This window comes from Eulemur rufifrons, chromosome 7 (genome assembly GCF_041146395.1).
Source record: "Eulemur rufifrons isolate Redbay chromosome 7, OSU_ERuf_1, whole genome shotgun sequence".
Lineage (NCBI taxonomy): Eukaryota > Metazoa > Chordata > Mammalia > Primates > Lemuridae > Eulemur > Eulemur rufifrons.
Genome location: NC_090989.1, coordinates 192,562,189 through 192,569,965, shown reverse-complemented (window position 1 = coordinate 192,569,965; position 7,777 = coordinate 192,562,189). Strand labels below are relative to the sequence as shown.

Here is a 7,777-nt window from a genome sequence, read left to right as displayed (position 1 = left end):
TTAAAACATCTCTGGATATAAGGCTCGAGAATCTATTTCACAGAAATATCCCTAGAGATTCTCACATAAGAAAAAAGGCCACCATTAAATGTACATCCTGGGAAAAGGTCCCCAGAGCTCTGGTAGCCACAGGAACAACTCAGCTAGAGCAGACCAAGTCCCATGTCCATGGTAGCCTTTCTTTGGGAACTGTCCCCTTTTCCACATAAGGTGTCCCACCTGGTAGGGAACACGAGCAGGAACCCTGCTTCCCCAGCCTGGCTTTTAGCTCCTCCATTCTCCTTTAGGGTTCTCCCTCTGATTTAATTGCTGGAGAATCTCAGCTCTCATGTGGGTCATTGTTTCAGAAACATCCCTCTGATTTTCTCCCCGTTGGAGATAGCCCAGGCAGAGACGGGTTCTGTTTCTCTGCAGTCCTAGACTTTCTCCTAAATCACCCAGGTGAGCTGAAAGCAATCGGGACTTGCAAAAGTCAGGTCAGTACAAAGGACCCAGAGGAGCCTGAGACCACGAGGGCAGCCCCCATGGGAGACAGTGGGAACCATGCCATGGTCAATGTCAGACGAATACGGGTGGGAAGCATGTCCCACGCCATTAAGGGAAGGTGCTGTCGTGAGGATGAAGAGGAAGAAGCAATGAGTATGAGAAGAAAGAAAAAAGTAGTGATTCCAATGAAGACAAAATAAATGCAGAGCCAAGAGCCCAGAGGCAAAGCCCCACAGCACAGAGGATTAGTCCAGGCTTTTGACCGCAATCAAGCCAGTAAAGCAACTATTGATGCTGTGTTATTATAGCCATCCTAGTAGTGTGGACTGGGGTCTCATTGCTGGTTTCTTCTTCCACATTTCCCTAATATCTAATGCTGTTGACCATCTTCCATGTACTTCTTTGCAATTCATGTATCTTGTTTGGAGAAATGTCTATATAATTCCTTTGCCCATTTTAGTTGGATGTTTGTGTTTCTGTACTTGAGTTATAAGAGTTCATTATATTTTCTGGGTATAAAATCCTTAATAGGTTTATCATTTGCCAGTATTTTCTGCCATCCCATGAGCTGTCTTTACAATCTCTTGTGAGTGTCTTTTGATGCATGAAAGTTTTTAATTTTGTTGGTGCCCAATTTATCTGTTTTTTTTTTCCTTTCTTCTTTTACTGCTAAAGCTTTTGGTGACATGTTTACAAAACTGTCAAATCCAAGGTCATAAAGATTTGCCCCTACATTTTCTTCTCAGACCTTTAGTTTTAGTTCTTAAATTTAATGATTTTATCCATATTCAGTTAATTTTTATTATTTTGTTTGGTTAAGATCCACCTTCACTCATTCATTCATAATCTTACATGTCTACATGTGTAAGGAGATACATCCTCCAGTTAGTGGGATAACCTTATACTTGTTTCTTGTATGAAGTTTTCATTATTTCCAAATGATTTAAAGCATAATAGCAAATAAACATTTAAAAAAATTCTCTAAGATAGAAAACTCGTTCTGAATGCTAGCCTGTGAAAGTGTTGATGTGGAACAATGTCATTGTCATAAGCAGTCCCACACTGCCCTCTGGTTGCTGCATGAGAACATGGCATGAACGGCAAGAGGCTCTCTGGTTCTGTTCGCAAAAGGGGAAGACATTCAAACTTAGATACCCCCATGTGCTTGCTGTTAGGTCAAAACCAATTTCTGTAAGATCCTTCCTTCTTCTAGAGGAAGTCTTCGTGTTTTCATTTTACATTATTAAAAAATAGGTCTCTTCCCAAGTGCAGAATTTTCGTGGGTATTTACTGAACACCTGAGTAAGACCCTGAATTCCAGGGCAGAAAATAGAGACAGGGTTGGGGGCTCAAAGGACCAGCAGCAGGCTGTGGGGAGGGGTGTGGCGTGAACACGTGGTCTACATCACAGCTGTGCATTGTGTTAAAGAAAATAGTACATGAAACCAAAGCATGTGGATGAATTCTTCTGGTTATAGAAACAATAACCATTTGAGTTGACAGTACCACACCCAGTGTAACTGTACACATTCTTCTAAATTTAGATAGAGTTTTTCCAACAATGGGATCATCCTGTATTCCCAGTTACTTTTTCACTTGTTATGAACACTTATCCATGCCATAGAATGTGTTTCAAAATATGATTTTAATGGCTTCATAGTATTCCTTGATATAACCTACAGATAAATTACATGAGTTGCAGTTCCACTGTAGAAATTTATTGCCAAGAATACTTTCTAATTCCAACCCCAAACTTGCCTTTTAAATTTATTTTAATGAGAATTTTTCTGAAGGGGTAAAATTCTTATAAAAGTGAGATTTTTACAGTCCTTGTTCCTTTCACTTTTTATGCCATATTGTCATTTGCTCCTAAGGACCTTACGACTTTCTTAATACCTTTGCATTTGATGCTGATTTTTTCACTTAGATAGCATTTTAAATTCGGAGTTTCAGAATGGTAAGAAAGAAATTGGGTAATAAGAATGACCTCAATATATAAAATTCTAGCTCATGTATTTCAAGATCCATAGTTAATGTGTCTTATTATATGCAATTCTTCTAGTCTATCATAGTACCTCATTATGACTTTGTGATATTTTTTGAAACAAGAGTGATTATATAGTATTGCATAATGATAAGAATTTAGCTCTTAGATTCCAAGGTATGTTAGCTTTTAAATTTCTTTCAGCTTTTTGAAGTATAATTGATGTAATGACAAACTACAAAGATTTAAAGTGTACAATTTCCTGAATCTTGACATATGTATATATCCATGAAACCGTGACTACAATGAAGGTATTGTACATGTAGCCATTACCCCCAAAGGGTTTTTATGGCTTCTCTATAATCTATTGTGGGTTTGATGTACAGACACTTCTGTTCATCTTTCCAGATTTGTGCTCTGCTCAGGGAGAAGGTGGTCTATACAAGGAAGGAACTACTTGACCTCGCTGGTCTGCATTGACAGGCATCCATAATAAAGGGTAGATCTAAAGACAGATGTTAACATAGTCAGGAAAGAGAGTTACAAAGACTGCTCTGGAGGAGACTGGCTACACCCTGAAAGGTGACCCGATCTTACAGGTCTGTGTTGGTGAAAGCTTGGGCAACATGGGAGAGGGTCCTAGGGTGGGGGACCAAGGAACACTATAAAAGTCTTGACTGGACTGAATTCATTGACACAAGTGTGCCCACTTTGAAATTGAGTCCATTGTATTGGCTTGACCATCTGCTAGTGGTGTTGATATCTGACCCCGAGGGTGGCCTACAGTTAATGAGGTCAGAATGCTGGAATTTCCTTGCCATACTGCTGAGGAACAGAGAAAGGAGTCAGAATGCACAAGGTGGGAATGTTGGAATGGATCTATGGTGTGCACTCTACTCAGCCATCCCTCATCATGCCTGCTGGGAGGAACCGCAGCTCACTCCCTTCATCACACCATTACAAAGCACGTTGGTATTGGGGGAGGCACCAGCATCCTTGAAGAGCTCTGTGTGTGGCTGTCCTTTATTGCTGCAGAGGACAGTAGGGGGTAGTGAAGAGTGGCAGGATCAGGTGGCTGAATCATCAGAGACAAGGTGTGTGCAAGTCACGCAGTAAGCCAGGGGGACAGGATGGGAATTCGAGAATGTGACTCACAGGGCTATGTGGTGATGGGTATTTGATTGGGGATCCCTAGAAAGAAAATGGATGGGCAGCTACCAAGAAAAATGTTCTGGATATGGTTGTTGCTATAGTGAGGATCCACGGTCTCTTACCTAGATAAGAGACACAAGCCAGTAATCCACTGACTCTGAGCCCCTAGACTAGGGGAGAGGTTGAAGTCCTTTGGGGAACCACCCTGCAGTGTGGTCTCAGGTGTGTGCTGTGCATCTTCTCCCTCAGCTTCCCCAAATGTCCTGAAAGGCGAAGGCGTTTGCTAGTGTGGCCACACACTGGTAAAAGGGAAACACGTACATGCATTTTCTGGGGACTTGTACATAGGGAGTCTGAACATACACTGATTCCCAAACGTGAGAAATGTCCTGTGACCCATCTGCTGGGGCAGGGGCTTTGGAGGTCTGGGGATGGAAGATGCCTTGGCCCCAGTTCAGCTTCGTGTGGTGGGACCACAGACTCATTCTGTGTTTAATTCCCCAGTTCCAGAATGGATAATGGGAACAGACACATGCGACAACTGGTGGATCCCCAGCAACATCGGTTTCCTGAGCCCAGGAATTTTGGTCATTAGGCAGGAAAGGCCCAAGGAGAGGTCCCTGGAGCTGCCCTGTCCCTGAGAGTAAACGGAAGGTGCACCACGTCCATGGAGGAGGCTGGAGAGAGGGGAATGTTGTCAGACCCTGCAGAGTGGGTGACGATGCCCACTGTTGCTGGTTTTACTTGCTTCTTCAGCTATGGTGTTATGAATACATGCGCAGGATGGGTCACCGAGATCAACAGTAGATTTCTGCAGACATGGCGCTGTGACTATGGTGCAGCATCTACACTGGAGCAATCCACCAGGTGCAGCATCTCCCAGAGGGTCAGGCCTGGGCAGGCTGCTGCCAAGGAGAGGGCCCCGAGCCTGGCGTGAGACCCCACCTGCCCACGATGCTGCCTGCTGCGAAGTGAGACAGGAAAACCCGCCGGCAACCCAGGCCCCACACTAAGCACCAGGCCACAGGAGCCAGCACCCTGGAAGGATTTGGATCCAGTCCAATCGCTGACTGGCCGCTCTCAACTCCATGCACTGCTGCCTGGTAGAAGAGACGCGGCCAGTTCTGATCACAAATCTTAGTTCCTTTGGCATTTATTGTTCTTGTCTATAATTTTATGTCAATAAAATTTGAAATTCAAAAGAAATGAACAAATTCCTCTGAGGGAAAAGAACTCACTACGTCAATAACTAATGATTTCTTCACACTCATAGAAATGACCGAAAATAAGTCAATCTTTTTGCCTTCTCTCATCTTAGCCAGATAATTTATTTTATGTTTATAATTTCATTTTTAGAGTAACTTTAACATCATCAATGACATTGAGAAAATAATCATGACGGGGGTACATGTGTGTCTGAGGTCAGAGCACAGCAGGCTGCACACTGGGCGGGTCATACGCATTGGCTCGAGAAATCCTCACCGCAGCCAGGTTTCAGAGAAACCTGTGTTGTTTCTATTTCACAGGTGAGGCAACTGTGGGCCAGCTTAGGTCACACAGCTGGTCAATGATGGAACCAGGATTTCAACCCCGATCATGCGGGCTCCAAGGGTGGCGAGCGCTCGTCCCCCTGAGGTCCCCGGAGGCCCAGCCCCTGCCCCAAGTCACCTGTTATATGGAGTGCATCATCACCTGCAGGGGGAGGAAATCAGCCCCTGCTGGCTGGTTTCAAATGAGTTAATTGTTTCGAATAAAGCACACTCCTCCCATCCTTGTGTTTATCAAGGGTAAATCCTCACATGTGGGAGAAACATTTTATTTATTTTATTTGAGAGGAGGCGGTATGGTATTTCTTCTCCCCAGAGGCTGACTGCCGAGGCAAGCCTCTTTCTCTGAAGCCAGTGAGTCACAGCTCAGCACGAGGTGCACAGAGGGGCCCCAACACAAATAGGACCTGACACCATCCCTGATCCTCACTCAGAGGGGAGCAGGGAGTTGGCACTCAGAGGGACTTCACTTTGGCTCTATGCTTCCGCAATACGATTTTCTCTGGTAAGGAGTTCACCTGAATTCCTGTCCATTAATGGGCCTCTGTGAAGTCTGGCCTGGCCATTCCGCTTCCAGACCAGGCGCCCATGAGGGTGGCCAAACCTGCCATTTCATGCGGCCACGTCAGCCTAGCTGAATCGGCTGATCGCCTCACCGTCCTGTGCTTCAGTGGTGGCAAGGACCAAGGACGATGAAAACGGGCACTGACAGTCAGAGAAGGGGGATCTGGGGCCATCAAGACCCCTGCCCTCATTTAAAGGCAGATCACTGAGGCCTTGACTGGGAACCCGGTCAGCCCAGGTGACAGGTCACTGACCCCGGGTGGCGTTCGGCCTCAGGCTCTCGAGCTCAGCGACCACATCCTCAGCGGCAGTGCCTCTCCCATCACACGGCTCACGTCTCATCTCCCAGGGGATGTTCACTCGGCATTTGTGGTGTTTGAGTGGAGAACAGGATTCCTGTTCTTGCCTAGAAGTTGTGCAAACACACTAAGCTGTTCAGCACCAATCCTCTGTGGGGAGGTGTGGGTAAATGTCAGGCGGGGAGTGTAGGAGGCGGGGGAGTTTGCAGTCCCCCTGCCCCTTTACATGTGGGTATTTGCTGCGCAGAGCTGAGCAGGGATACCTCGGGCTCTGGGGCAGGGTCCCTGGGTGTGAGCTATGTGACTGCAGGAAAACCTGGTGGGCCTGTGTGCCTGTGTGCAGAGCAGTGTAAGACGCCCTATCGCCAGTGTAGCAGTCGAAGCGCAGTTCTGAGTGGAGCGAAGGAGTACGTCCCCAATCAACAATCACTCTGGTCCTTTCCAAGGGGAGGTAGGGCAGGGCCTCCGGGGCTGCAGGAAGGGCCAGGCCCAGGGCCACACTCTTGCTCTCCGGGCCTGGCACCTTTGCCTTCGTGGGCCCCTGCCTTCCTAGGAATGTGAAAAATTATACTTTACCAATGCATTGGCAGAAAGATGAGTACATTAACATTGCAGATTTTTTTTGACTTGAAAGTTCACTTTTTTCTTCTGATTTTAAAAGAAATCCAAGCATTTCCCAGCTGCTGAGCGTCCCGTGGGCCCTGAGCCTGCTGTGCCGAGTGCGCCATGCAGCCTGCACCGCTCCTCTGCCTCTGGCGTTCCCTGCCCCCCACCCCCACCCCCGCCCCCACCCCCGCACTGCCCTCTCCCCACCCCGCAGGCTGGCGCACCTGGGGATCGCTCACGCTGCGGGTGATACATGCTTAATAGCTAGTGGTATCAAGGAAGTGAAGCCTCGTATTTGCCCAGACCGTGTGACACAGCAGCGTCTTAGCTCAGGCTGCCGTAACAGAGCACACAGACCCAGCCTTAAACAACAGACACTGATTTCTCACAGTTCTGGAGCTCTGGAGGCTGGAAGTCCAAGCTCCAGGTGTTGTGCTCAGGTGAGGGCCCCCGTCCTGGTTTACAGACAGCAGACTTTCGCTGCACCCACATGCAGTGCAGAGAGTTAGCGCTAGTCTGCTCTTGCTGGGGCGCTGATCCCACCCAGGGGGCTCCACCTCCGTGACATACTCTCTGCCAGGGACACAACCTCCTGATACCATCGCTTTGGGGGTTAGGATTTCAACATATGAATTGAAGGGGGACACAAACGTTCCATCTGTAGCAACCAGGGGTGTCAGAACATATCCACAGCTGTCGGGGGCCATGAGGTGGGCCTGGGATTCTGCGTGGCAGAGCTGGAAGACACACGGGAGCACATGCTTCTATCCTACCCAAGGGGACGATGCAGCCCCGAGAGGAGCCGGCTGCCTGAGGTAACCCAGCAAATCCAAGTTTTTAACAGAAAGACATGGGCCTCAGGGGCAGCACTTTCACTGATGAGAGCGCCTAGCAAAATCTTGAAACACGGTGTCGTTTTTAGAAACCTCATTTATTTTGGCAAATGACGATTTTCCCCTTAATTTTAGGGACATAATTTCCTTCTGAGCCAGCAAATATATTCCAGTATTTTTAAAAAGGCATCTGTCTAAAGTAGGGACAGTAAGGCGATATGGAAACACTACAAAGTGAAGGGAGGAAGGTGCCGGGTGGCCGGCATTTGGGGAGCTGCACTAACACCCACTGGGGTCTGGATGCAG

General features: G+C 47.3%; 1 pseudogene; it reads left to right on the top strand.

The window, feature by feature from the left end:
- The first annotated feature begins 4,343 nt into the window (after positions 1-4,343).
- LOC138385878 (aromatic-L-amino-acid decarboxylase-like) overlaps positions 4,344-7,777 on the top strand; it is a 59,393-nt pseudogene continuing 55,959 nt past the window's right edge.